Here is a 13,587-nt window from a genome sequence, read left to right on the forward strand (position 1 = left end):
AGTGTATGATTGACGTGTAATAGTTGGTGCTCTCAGATATCAGGCACTATTTTTAAATGCAGAGCTCTGCCTAGGTTTGTTGTGCAAAGTTGCACCTGTCTTTTATTTCCATTAAATGTTTGTAGAGCAGGTGGCCTATTTTAATTGAGATGATTCCTGCATATGTAAAATTTGAAATGTCCTTTGAGAACTTGTTGGATAAGGAAAGCTGTAGAAATGTTTGAGAGCTGTTGATAGAGCTATCCAATTATATTAACCAGAGTAGGCAAAGGGAAATGTCTTTTGTCCCAGTCACTTATTCATGCTTAAATCTACTTTTGTTAAATTAAACACTTTCCTTCCAGCATTATTGCTTTGGAGAAGGAACTTTTCTGAAGTATGTGAAAGCTGCATTTCAGAGAAAGAAACAAAATTATTGTATTTCTCTTTTTTTGGGATCAAGAAGAGGGGGAGGGAAAATGGATTCCTTGTGTTTGAGTGCGCTGTTGGAGAGAAGACAAAGCTCAGTCTTTCTTGCTGACTAATGTCATCATCGAGGCATTTTTTTTCTCCCACAGAGCAATTTTGTCTCCATTGAGACCCCCACAGCCATTGGCAAGACCAGGGCCTGAGATTAGATCTCATGCTTGGGTGAAATTCTAATGGCTGTAATTGTTTCCCCTTCTCAAGTCTGTGGTGCCTTCATCAAAGAGGGGTGCGGAAATGATCCATTTATGTTGTGAGAAGGGAGGTCGTGATTACCTGAACCTGGGGTTGACTTTGGGGGGATTCGCTGTCGTGTTCTGGCAGGGCTTCTCCACGCTGACATTCCACTACGTGAAGGGATTGAAAGCATCCAAGAGTCCAACGTAGTGCAGTTGTGAAACAGTGTCGCGCAGGGGCTCGGATCTCCCTCGGCGTCCGACGGGCCGGGAGCCCGCGGGGAGGGTTGGATTTTGTTAGCTCGGACACTTCAGCGTTCACTGAAACCTCCCGCAGCTCCAGGGATTGCAGTGCAGCAGCACATGTGCAGGCAACGAGTGTGTGAGAGTGCGGGTATGGAAACACCACACGGTTCTGAGGAGGAGCTCGCCTCAGCCCGCAGAGTTAGTAGCAATTGCAGGTTCTCAGCGCTTAAAGTTGGAGGCTTGAATGATGCTGAATTTCTGCCTCTGACCACATAGCACTTAGTGTTACAACTGCTCTGGAAACTGCTTTTCCGGAGTTGTGTGTTTAAGTGATCCTGGTATAGGTTGCATTGAAATACTTAGTCTGTGTCCTAGTGACGTAGGGAAGCAGTTGGGTTATGCATGGCAACATGGAGCTGTTCTGCTGAGCGGTGGGAAAAGTCAGAGAAGTAGTTTGGCTTACTTGGCTTCATCATGCAGCTCCAAGTGGAGGGGACTATGGAAATGTACTGTCCTATTCAAAATTCCTTAATTTATTTACAAACTAATTTTTGGAGTTTAAATCATAATAATTTATGAAATCCTTAAAGGCATCTGAAGACTTGACTGAGAAGCATTTTAGTAGAGGTAAGGGAAAATTTCAAACCTGCTATATAAATTTAAGGGTCTAGATTGCAGTTAAACTAAAAAAAAAGCTCAAAATATCAAGGTGTTTTTAAAAGACCTTAGCATCAGCATTGTTTTTTTTTTATTATTTTTTTATTGACTTGTCCCTTTGTGGCTCAATGAGATAATGAGTATTCAATTAAGAGTATTCAAAAATAAAACAAAATTTTCCAAGTGTTAACACCTACATCACCAGGTTTGGTCATATAAAATGAAAATTTTGGCCTGCGTCTGACAATATTACAATTTTGAATTAGTGATCGAAAATGACTTATCTCCTTTTCTCCTGCCTATGCAAAAAACGTCTTAAAAGTGTGTTAAATGCTCGAGGTTTAATACCTCTTTCTAGTTCTGTTAGTTCCCAGTTACCAAGAGCTGAACTTCAACCACCTTTGCACGATGTGTCACCAGGGCTTTATCCTTGCTTGGCCATTTCAGCATTTCATTAAGAAGTGAGTAATACTCTCTGATTATGCGTTAGAGTTGCTGTTGCTTTCTTCAATTGGCCCGTATAAGTTTTAGACATTCTTGGAGTACTTCTAACCCTGGTTTGTACCAACTCTTGCTTAGAAATTTCTTCTTGGTCACTTGAATTATGTCACGAGGGTTAAATTAGAGTGTGCAGGGACTTTCCCTGAATTTCTTAACACTGCAATTGATGTATAGTCCAAGCTACATTGTGATCCCTGAGGATCCATTGATGCTTTTTCAGTTTTTATTCTAACAAATGGTGTTTTGAGATATTTTGGTTATGTTGGCTGTGTACCCAGTGCAAGTGTAAATTTACAGGTGCGGAATGTTTCGAAATGGAAGCTTTACTGCTTTGTGTTCGGTATTATTTTGTTCCTCTTGGATTCTCATGCTGTTTGCATGTTTTTTCCATTGAATAACTCGAGCAGTGCCAGCATTCCTGAGAGCCAAGCACATGAGCAGAGAAGTGCATCTTCTGAGCGAACTCTGTTTTCTGTAGGCTTTCTTCTCAGTTCCCCGGGATGTTGTCAGCCTTGACTTGAGCTTCCCAGTTTAAATTTGGGAGAGAAGTGCTCCTCGGTCACCAGACGTTTCCTCCTGAGGAGCTTCACGTACACAGTTTGCCACTACTCCTTGGTGAATGCCCTGGGCCAGCCCTTCTCTTGCTCAGCGTTCATTCGTGCTGGAGAAGAGGTGAGGGAACTTGCTCTGAACTATCCGGGACATTTCTGAGGATCAGAACACGCTCTCTTTTGTTTGGACTCTTCTATGAGATTCTCATGTGCTAACTGTAGCATCTTAGGAGATTCTTCAAGACACCTATTGGAAAATCTTCTTTAACTATGAGCTTTGTTTAGAGAGAAAAGGATTTCTTTATTTTGATGGTTTTCATATGTTCGCTTCACACAGTCAATGCATTTCTGGGTGTATAAAACCTTAAACAACAAATAAACTGTCCACCTCTAAGATCCAAATGTTTTAATTATTTTAGCAAGCAGATGATCTAAACTTAGGCTCTATAGTTGGTTGCAAAACTCTATTCATACTAGTAACTTATTTTTTTTTTCCTTCTGATAATGTAGTAAATCATTCAAGGTATTTATTTAAAAAAAAAATCTTAAGTACCTTTTTATGATGTTTATTCTGCTCCTGAACTAAACCTTTAGAAAAAAAACTCATCTTCAGATAAAAAGTTAATGATACTTTAACTTTTTCAGTTACAGAAGGCAATTTCTCCTTTCCCTCCTATTAGTGCTGTTTAAAATTTAAGCACTTTGACTGTCCTTTATCTCTATGTGGTTATACATCATTAAATTTCAGCCCCTCTTAATACAGTATAAATTCCAGTCTTGGCAAGTATTGTATTTAGTTTTATTTAGTAATTAAATTCTGCATTGATTTCCTCGTTTACAATGAGCATCACCTTTTTTACTACAGTGCAGCTTTTATTAATTACATGAGTGCTGCGTTACTGCGGAACACAAATGCCATGCAACCTGCAATGCCTGGGCTGCTTTGTAGCTTAGGCAATTTAGATAGCGCAGCCAGCGTAATATAGTTTGTTTTGTCCTGAAGTCCCGGGATGTGAGATTTACATGACTGTTGACCCCTTGGGACTGCTCTGAAATGAGGTGTATATCTTGGGCGGCAATACTAGTCAGCAAAAATTTAAATAAAAATAAATACCCTGTCAAAAGCTCTTCTGTTGGTCTGGCAGAAAGTATGAAATAGTACCATATGCTTGATAATGGTTTCCTTGGAGAAGATTCTCTGGCACGATGTGATTTAACTTAGTGGAATGACAGGCTATAAAGAATGCTTGTTATTTTCATGATTTGATCCTAAATTGTTAAGTAGGGCCTGATGCCTTCCATGGATGTAAGGCCGGAGAATTGAGTCTGAAATTAATCTCTCTTACAGACCTTGGGTGGTGAATCAAATCTATCCTTTTAAACAAATAGAGTTTTAGCATTTTAAATGTTGAAAACCTTGTTAAATTGGACTGAGAATAAACTGATATGTCTACTTCGAGTTTAGTTTCAAGTGATTGGTTTGCAGTGGTTATAAAATTTTTGAGGTGGTTCAGAATTAATTCTTAAAACAGCAGTTACTTGGCAGCATTAACTCTTCAAATGCTAATTTCTTAGCTGGAAATTTGCAGCTTGTAAGTGAACAAAACACATAATATTTAGGGTTGCAGCAGGGCCACTGACTGCCTGCTGGAATGGCTAGGGAAATTTGGGCTCTCCAGAACATCTCGTGAAGGATACGGGTCATGTTGTATGTGGAGATGGCTGGGGAGCTGCATAGCATCCCAGGTTGCAAACCTGTGTGCCGTTGAACAAAACTTCCAGTTTTCATGTGAATAGAGTTGTATATTGAAGCATAGGGCACAGTAATATACCTGTTCTTTTAATTTTTGTATTTAAATAGTTTTAAAAAGCGGGCGAGCTGCAACAGGATTATCCACCCCTTGGTCTTGTGCATCAGATTTGCTTCAAAATTTGGGTTAATGATACTCCAAAGCATAGAAGAGTTTGGAATATAATTTTAAGAACCTGAAGTAATCTTTTTTTTTTCTTTTTCATTCTATTTTTTTTCTAATCTAATTTCCTGCTAGATATTGGTGATTGCTTAGTCCATCTTCTAGCCCGAATGGCTCAACAGAGAGGCCAAAGCTGGACTAAACGTGAGGGAGTTGATCCTACGCACGAGAAGCAAACTGAGCCAGGCCCATCCCGTTCACTGGTACTTGCGGTGGGTCTCTTGGTGCCTCAGTTCCGCCCTCCGTTTGATCCTTAACCTTGGTGGGACTCGTCCTCCCCAGACTGAGGCCTGCGGGACGCGCTCGTCTCCATGGCGGCCGCGCGGGCTCCGGGCCGGCCTGTTGCGCCGCTCGCTCCACAGCGCCTGCCTCCCGCGGGAGCTGTCCCGGCGCCCGGGCACGGCCGCCCTTCCCTCCCGGAGTTATTCCGGGACCCCTTGTCCTCTGTACAGTATCGGCCTCCCCGCCGGGCTCCGTGGCCGTTGCGGGAATGCGTGTCTAACGCGTTCCACTTGGCCCCTCCGCACCCTTCATAATGTTAGGTTTAATTGGCTGTTTTTAAACTTTCATGTACAATTTGGTTGTACACGGTAAATTACCACCCTCTCTGCATTTTCCTAAAGCAAGAAACAAGAGTCCAGGTTCTGTGCTTTCCCTCGCTGGCCTTGGCTCTTGCCCTGGAGGTCTTTTGGTGCGTAGCATTTCTGTCGGAGGACAGACGTTTCCTAGTAGTATTCTTCTTGACTCCCAAAGATTGTATTGCTTCAGCCTTACGTTGTATTTTTGTGCTTCCTTTTGCATTGGAAATTCTACCTTATTTTTTTTTTCTTCAAAGAAGTGTCTCCAAATTAAGACCTGTTGTCTAACCCTACTTCATGTGCCCAGGTAACCAGTGCATCCTCCAAGTGATTTTGTCCCAGGATAGATAATTCATCATATAACTCAGATTTGTTTTTCCTTGAGCAAGAGTGCTTTTATGTGCACTACCAAAGCGTTAGAACTTCTGGCAGAGAGGGAATGAGAGTTTTGATGATTCCACTGACTTGATTTGCACATAAATACTTGGCGCAACAGAGCAGAAGCTCTTTTTTGACAAAAAGGGGTAGTTGTATGGGGGGATAGGGAGCAAGTTGGCAGTGTTATATACGAAACAAATTTTGGAGTTCAAGGGGTTCAAAACAGTGATGAGTCTCTTGTTCATATTTGGTTTGACCAAAGTAAAACAAAGCCTGCCTTTATCCTCCACCGCAGGCTTATGAGCTCATGTTTCGCCTTTTCCTTTCCCCTCCTTTTCTGACATGGATTCCTGCTTTTTTTTTTCCTTTGCTAAACAGACAGTAAACTCCACACAACATTTTTAATCTCAACAAGACGTCCAGTGGCTGATGATGCAAAAGGCTGCATCAGCCCCGCAGGGAGGATGGTCTTTGGGCACAGCCGGAGCTCTCCAGGTGCGACGTTCTTGGCCAGGGACCCACGTTGTGCAGCGGCTGAGCCTCCACTCTGTGCTAATAACTTATTACACTAATAAAACTGAATTTCTCCTTTTGTTTTTTTAATTTTCACTGTTTTTCTACTGGGTGTTAGTGTTGCTGCTTGCATGCCTGCATGAGCAGAAGTGGGCTCACTGTCTTCGACTTCAGTGAGCTCCCGAGTGTGAGTTTGAGCTAATTCACCAAGGTGTGTTCCTTGCAATAAGCCATCAGAAATAGTTCCCTGTTAGCTATTAAAAGTTGTCCTTATATACAGTGCATGTTAGGGAGTTTTAAAAGAGTTGAAACCTGTATTAATCATGGCTTATGAGTAGCCATCCATAGCTATTCTAAATTTTGAGGTAATGTTTATGAAACATAACACAACCATTTCCAAGCTTTTTAATATTCTACGGCAATATTTAAAGAGAATGCCTGCTTTCTTTGTGTTGTTTGTTTGTTTTGAGTGAGGTGAATGGAATTCAGGAACTCTTCGTTCCCTGGAGGAGCAGGCACTCTTTTCAATTTGGGATTTAAAGGCTTTCATTGGGTCAGCTGAGCCTCTTGAATCCATATAAAAATCTGCTTCAGTCATATAGTTTGGGCTTACAGTGTCTTTTATTGTGCAAATAAACTATCAGAAATTGATTTCTAAGATGCCTGTGTTTATAGACGGGCCCGTTTGTCCCGTTGGACCGTTGCCGCGTAGCCCTTCGGCGCGTGAACCCTGCAGAGCCCCGCGACGGGCTCCCGCCACCAGGTACTGCTGCCAGGCCCCGGTTTAATAACGGGAAGGCGGCTAATTTGTTGATTTCTACCTGAACGCGTCATTAAACATTACAAGAGGGGAAATTAGGGCAAGGGGCTGCTGTCTTTTTTTTTTTTTTTTCGTTCTTTCTTTTTGTAAATCTTATTTTTGATGCAAAGGCAGTTCTGTCGCCAGCCAGTCCAGCGTGCGTAGACTCTCCCCCCGCCATAAAACAATGAGCACATTCAGGCACAACTCGTGTTTTCAGTTATTAAAAAACGGAGCCGTCTGTCTCTGCCTGTGACTTTAATCTTTAAGCCTTTATTCCCCGTGCCCCCACCCCCTCTTTCTTTCCCCAACCTTTTGTTTGTGAAGTGCAGGGCTACAGGATATGTGGGCCTGGAGTTTCTGAATGTGTTGTACATTCCCCTGGCAATTACAGATGTTTATAACCCTGACTGATGTTATTTCAGTAGTGAGGAGGGTGGAAAAAAATTAAAGAATGCTTTTTTTCTTTGCCTCTAGCCATCTTTTTTCTCTTTCTCTCCCCTGCCAATTTAACATTAAAATCTTAATTTTTGTTGTTCTCTCCCCCCCAATATGTTTAATGCAATATTGTAAAAAGTGTCCACTACTGGATTTTGGTACAAAACTTGGTACTTAGCCCCTTGGTGTGGAGGCTAAGAGCTCTGGGGCTCTTTGCTCCAAAGGCAGAGAAGGAAGCTTAGGAGTTTTCAGGCTTTAAGAGTAGAATCAAATTGATTAATTTACAATTGTAAGTGGAAAAGAGCTTTTTGGATGTCAGAAATCGTAAGCTGATGAATTAGTGATTTACTTTTCTGATTAGTGGCTTTGCAGCATTCTTGTTCTGTAGGAGCTGAAATTAGTTTTCCGCTGGGTTTGCCTGAGCTCCCTGCAGCTGCAGGTGGCCTGGGAGGTTCCTGTCCCTGGGCTGTGACGTTCGTGTCCCTGAATCCCCAGAGAGGGGGAGAGAAGGGATCTGGCAGCGCATCTCCGAGCGGGATGTTGGATTTGCAGGTTTTGTTGGGATTTCTGTGCTTCCTGAGCTGCAAAGGGTAGTTGCCCTAAAGCACCGATGGGTTTAAGGAGAGAACAGTTTAAGGAAATCATGGATTTGGGGAATCTTAGAGCAGGACGCCTAAGCTGCAGCCTGCATCCCTCTACTTGTTCTCCCGGTTTCCCTGCCCACAAATTGAGTCGTGTTTCTACCTGCACGCTCAGGGCTCCGTCTCCGCGTCCCGCTGACCGTGGTTCTTGTTTCAGGCCTGCGGCACAAAAGCTACTGCAGGTTGTTCATAAATAAGTAATTCTCAGAAGCACCCAGAGGGAGGCAATAGCTGCTCTGTAGGAACACCTCAAGCCTTCTGGGGAAAGCGCTTGGCCTTCGCACGTAGTAAATTCCCTTTATCCTGAGATAATCAAGAACTTAGTTGTATATTGCTTGTGTAACAATCTCTGAGATGCAATATTTCCTTCTGCTTTAAAACATGGGCTCTGTGATGGAATCCTGTGCATGATAATGTAACTTCAGTGTAGGGTCATCTTGTAAAAAAAAAAAATAGCTTGAAAAGATGGAGAGACTGAAATATTAGTGGAGTGCTTCATGTACAGAAAGCACAGATATTATGCAGATATCTTTTTATCGTTGTTATTATTTTTTCCTTTGGAGTGCAGTACTGAACCTATATATAACAGTGTCTATAAATGCATTTAAAAATAGGAACATTTTGCCTAGGAAAGCCTCCATTATACTTGTGCCAATCTTGAAAAATATATTAAAAAAACTAAGAACATAGTTCATTACCTGAAGCGGTTTGAAGGGAAATAATGTTCACCAGGGATCTCTTTGGTGTTTCTGTGCTGTTCTCTTCTCCCTCTGAAACAAAGTTGGAAACTATATCAAAAGTTTGTTATTTCACCTTGTTTTGGAAACCTTCTTTTATAATCTCGGCAAGTCTAGGCTGAAAGAACAGGACACCGACATTGCAAATCTCCCCACTGGAGACCATGGAATTATAGGGGTTATTTTCTTGTGGTGTTTGGGAGCCCAGATATTTGACCTGACCTTTTCTTGTTGAGATGTGGTGGTATCTGGAAGCAGACTGTGAGACTGAGCTAGGCACGTGTAGCAAGAAGTTACTCCATGGTAAAAAGAAACAACCCACATTTTTTTTCTGTTCTCCTGTGCTTTGTTTTGCTTTCAAGTATATGAAAAAATGAACTTTTTCTTAGGATATGCCATGGATTGCTGCCAAGGGTGATGAGCTATATATAATGACATTCAGTCTAAATGTTAGGTAACTGTTATGCTAGTTTTGTGCAGTATTCTAAATATTTGACTTTCCAGCTTTATTGATATCTGCATTTGCAGATATTCACATATATGTGAGTGACACCGAAAAGTTAATGTTTGCTAACTAATGCACAATTTATGCACTTCTGACTTAAAGCCAAGGAAAAAAATAATGTAACTGAAATACCACGATGTTGAGTAATTCAGCGAAGCTGATTTTTTTTTTCTGTGGCAGTCTTTTATTTATTTATTTTAACCCCTTCTGCAGTTAGTGCGCTTGGCCTTAAACTAAGCCGAGGTCCTCCCTGGGGTGCTGCTCAGTCTGTCTTGCTGCCAGGTCTGCAATTTCGCCCTGTTAACAGGTAGTATTGCAGAACAAGGACTGCCACGTCTGAAAAAAGGACGATGCCTTTTTCCCAGGTGGCTCCTGCTCCCATTTCCCACAGGCTGAATATGGGATAACCCTTCATTTTATGGGGGAATCACTTTGTTTCCTAGTTGCAGTTACAGCATTTCCATTTGTGGCATTTTTTTTGTTTGTTTTCACCAAATGCTTGAAATAATTTGAGCAACAGGAATGGAAATGCTAGCTAAAACTAGTGATTCTTCCATTTTTTGTATTCTCTTTGGAAATGGTCAAAGGAAATACTTCGAGGAGGGTCAAAACAAGAAATCCTTGGCTAGTGAAGCCTTCCTTGCTTTACATTTCCTCCTGATGTCACTTACCTAGGATAAAAGCAGTAATAGTTTATGAGAAATAAGAACTTTATAAGAACTTCAGCCAACAGGACACAGCTTTAGGAATTTTAGCTGTGTAAATACCAAATCCATGTTGTTGTTTGTTGGAAATGAAGGGATATCTGGGAGCACGGAGCTTTGGAGCATTGTGCTACTTCCCTTTAATTGTGTAACTCCGCTCTCGTGAGCACGAGTTCTGTTTAACCTTCTCTTGCCTCAACTTCATGTGCTCCTGCCACTGTATGCCGTTCATGTGGATTTTGTTATTATTATTATTTGTAAGAGTAGTTGTATGTAAAGGACTTACTGTACGTGTCCCTGTTTCCTATTTTTGAAGCTACTTTTGGCTTTCAGAGCCCTTTTTCAGGGCTCTGTGCGGGGCAGCATCCCTGATGGCTCTGGAGGTTGTGTGGAGCTCCTTCAGCAGCAGGAACTTAGCTCACCCCTGTGAAATTCTGTGAACTTATGGAATAAAATTCAGAATAGGGACTAGGTGTTTTTTCCCTGAGTGTAGGTGGAGCAGTTTTTTGAGTTCTTTAGAAGCCATTTCTTACCAAAACTGTATTAAACTGCATAAAACCGCATTAACTACATTAAAACTGGGTTTCTTTGATTTCTCTTAGGTACTTTTGTCAAAACAATATCAATCCCATATGAGACTCGCTCTAATCATTATAGGCTTTTTCCTTTGAAGAACACAGCTCTGTACTTCAACCATGAGCGAGGAAGATCCTTGGATAAGCTGCCATGGAGAAGGACAGAAGCTCCCATGGCCTTCACCCTCCTGGGGACAGCGTAGGGCACTGCTGCGTCTGCAGGACCCTGGCGTGTGTGAAGAGCGTTTGCAGTTGAGGTCTTTTGCAAAAGAATCTTGTTCATTCCTTATTACCAGTTATTTCTTGCCGTGAGTTTCTGCTTGCGGTTGTGTCAAACTCGGAATTAAAAACAGGCAAACAAAAATCCTCTGTAAATGACAGGTTATTTGGAGTATCAGACGGGGACTTTGGAGAAGCTGGCCTTTGTGGATATCCTGCCGGCTCTTTGTAGCCATCAGCTCAGGAGAGACCTTGGTGCCTGGTTTTCATTTAACGGGAATTTGTGCAACCAGCAATTTCTTTATTGTTCAAAGATCAAATATAATGCATATAATTGTCAGTTTTAACATGCATTTGCAGAGAAGTCTTGTGGCTTGCCAGTTTGACCTTTGCTATCGCAAATATCCCCGACTGGAGGGAGTTTGAAGTTGTGCAGTTTCCTATTTGTGCTTCCAGCTGCTGAGCGCCTGGTGGAGCGGCGTGCCTGGAGGCAGTGGTGGGACACTCGAACGCCACGGAGTTCCTGATCCTTTCAAAGTGTTTCCTAGTGAAAGTTACGGTATCAATTTCGAGCCATCATTTGCATTGCTTTACAGAGGGTTTCTTCATGTGAAATTCATGTGCCCCGGTTGTGCGCACGTCTCTCTCCCCATCACACCTCCTTTTTCTGTTTAACTTTTGGAAGGTTTCATATCCTGCAGAACGTCTTCCTTATTCATCACCATGCCACCCCAAGGCACCGAGCAAAACCCTGTGCAGTTTGGAGCATCTCCCGAGGTGTCCCAGGATGTGAAAGCACAGAATAATTTAGTTCTTTTTGAATAAAGATCCCTAACAAGAAAGGGGGTCTGGGAAGGGGCAAGTTTCATACTCGCTGCATGCAATAGACAATATTTCCTGAAACAGGAGATACTAACCTCAAAGAGTTTAAAATAAAACATTGATTTTATTATTCTTTTAAAAAGGGGACTAGCGGAGGCAAAAATAGTAGAATAGTCGGTCTTTTTATCCAAAGTGCAGATGAAATTGATTAAACCTTAAAAACTCGCCTCAGTCCACCCGGTTTATTAATTGAAGAATTTCCTCTTGCCCAGAATGGGAAGTGCACATTAAAACAGAGCCTTGCCCCTGAGTAGCAGTGATACTTGAGAACGGTACATTTTCTACAATCCTATTTTCTCTCCTGAGCTAGAGGAAATCCTAACATGGTAAAAAGCATATATTCTTTTTTTTTTCTTAAAAAAAGAAAAGTATGTTTAAGGAAGTCTTCTTTCATTTCCTTGTGAGGCATGAAATCAAATTATAGCCCATGGCCAACAATTATTTTATTTTTACATTTCAAATTCCATTTTCTGCTTCCTTTCAGTGTCTGTGAACAGGAGTTGTACTGTTTGTGCAAAGTCAGCTAAAAAGATTACCACAAACAGAAGAGGACACAGTAGCTTAAAGAAGCAGCGAGTCAAATTTGAGGCTTATGCTCAGGGCTGGCGGGGCAGGAAAACCTCCCACCGATGCACGCTGAGACTTGACCCCCTTTTCCTCTCCCCTCTGCTAGTGCAGCTCTTACTGTGTTTAGGGCCAAGGCAGCTTGGATTGATAAGGCTGTTGTGTCAGAAATTGTCCCATCCCCAATCCGATGCTTGCAAAAATAATGGTCGTTGTAAATGCTCAAGCCTTTTTCTACAGCTCTTGAAGACAAAACCATACAGGTTCTGCCTGCTGGTTGAAAATGCCTTTTGGTTGTGCTTTTCAGCCACACTGAAACTGCAAGTCAGTTTTGGAACTAACATGAAAGGCTGAAATTATTATTTTTTTCTAATATTGCCTTTGTAAGCTTACGGTTAAATGTGGGCGTTTGGATGTGTAGTTTGCAACAGGTTGCACCAGTGAAGGAGTCTTGAGTCCCTGCGACAGCCTCCACAATGAGAGCTGAAGGAGCTGGGCCTTTTAAGAAGTGATGTTCGGTTCCAAAAATAAACACAGCAAGTATTGTGCTTTATGCACTTTTCAAAGTACAGTCTGTACATTAGGTATTTGCATGGCATTTCTGAGAAAACTCATGAAAAATTGTTTTTTTTTACTACTTCATACTTTTCTCAAGGATGAGAGGATAACAAGTGAATTGTAGAGTTTGGTCTTCAGTTTCTGCCTTTACTTCAATGAACAAAATCAGTTGTGCTTTATTTGTAGGAGCTGCTGGGAAATCAAAGCTGGATGTGTTACGTCCTCACGGATTTATTTCTCGTGCTATGCAGGGAATGGATGTCTGCAGCCTTGCTGGGGATGTCGTCCGGAGCTGCAGCTTGGCCTTGCTGTTTTAGTCAAAGACTGAAGATTACAATACACTGAAGTAACAGAAATGCAGAGAGAATTAATACTCGCTCTTTTTTTCATCAATCGCTGGGCATCTATTTCTTTATTTTTCCCTGAGGTTTCGCTTCTTATCTTGCAGTATAATTCCCCTCTTTTCCTCCTCCCTTGTGTTTTCTGATGACAGCTGCTTGGTTCCATTTGCTTTGACAGGGCCACGTCCTGTGTGGGAAGAAGGGTGCTCCGGGAGTTGGTCTCGTCCTCAGGCTAAGTGAGGAATCCCACTTGAGGAGGACTCTTCATCTCTCTGAACTTTCCTGAACTCTTCCTTTATAGGTGAAACCGTAAATGAAAGGTCACTGCCCTGCGATTTCTGTAGGGGAATCCTTTGGGTACCCGAGTTCCTCACGGGCTCTGCAGTGCCTTTCCTGCCCGCCGTGCTTCCGTGCACGCGGGTCTGCGCCTGTCTCTGCTTCAGTCGGATTCATTTCAAGCCCCTCCTGCCCCTTCGAGGCCATGAGGGGCACTCTCATCGCCGCCCCATCGTGTCCCTTATCCGTGTAGGGCAAAATCCTCTCCTTTTTCTGACGGAAACCATTGTGGTCCCTATTTGTTCTCTCG

The 13,587-nt window shown here is 42.2% G+C and overlaps 1 protein-coding gene across 1 annotated transcript in view; it reads left to right on the forward strand.

Moving 5' to 3' along the window:
• EEFSEC (eukaryotic elongation factor, selenocysteine-tRNA specific) overlaps positions 1–13,587 on the forward strand; it is a 110,927-nt gene that overhangs the window by 9,015 nt on the left and 88,325 nt on the right. The window lies entirely within an intron of this gene.

The sequence above is a fragment of the Tinamus guttatus genome, unplaced genomic scaffold (assembly GCF_059628265.1).
Source record: "Tinamus guttatus ecotype Peru unplaced genomic scaffold, ASM5962826v1 Tinamus_guttatus_pri_ptg000580l, whole genome shotgun sequence".
NCBI lineage: Eukaryota > Metazoa > Chordata > Aves > Tinamiformes > Tinamidae > Tinamus > Tinamus guttatus.